We start from the raw sequence: 430 nt of genomic DNA on the forward strand, positions 1-430 counted from the left end.
TGTTTGTGTGAACATATATGAGCATCGGACTTTTTTAGAATGCACGATGAACATACACATATGAATTAGAAAGGGAAGTTCATCCACCACCATTTAATCCTTTGGTAATGTGAAAAAATCAGCAACAGAGAATAATGAGGCAGTTGAGAGTCTACTTGTAATGGTGCATTTGGAAGCCTCCTGGACACTTTTGCAGGTAATAGTGGTTTTAGACAAAGTGACATTACAAGAAGCAATGATAATATGGAGGAAGCACACCCAAAAAGTTAACTGACGCCGAATGACAATGGAAATATTTTTGTGATCTATATCAACAGGGCTATCAATTTAAGTTGTGCATTTTCTAGGAACCATGTGTGGGTTTAAGGTGCGTAAAATACTTTAAAACTATTACCTATATTTTCCGAGTGGGGAATTTTCTTTACAAGAT

This window comes from Penaeus monodon, chromosome 22 (genome assembly GCF_015228065.2).
Source record: "Penaeus monodon isolate SGIC_2016 chromosome 22, NSTDA_Pmon_1, whole genome shotgun sequence".
Lineage (NCBI taxonomy): Eukaryota > Metazoa > Arthropoda > Malacostraca > Decapoda > Penaeidae > Penaeus > Penaeus monodon.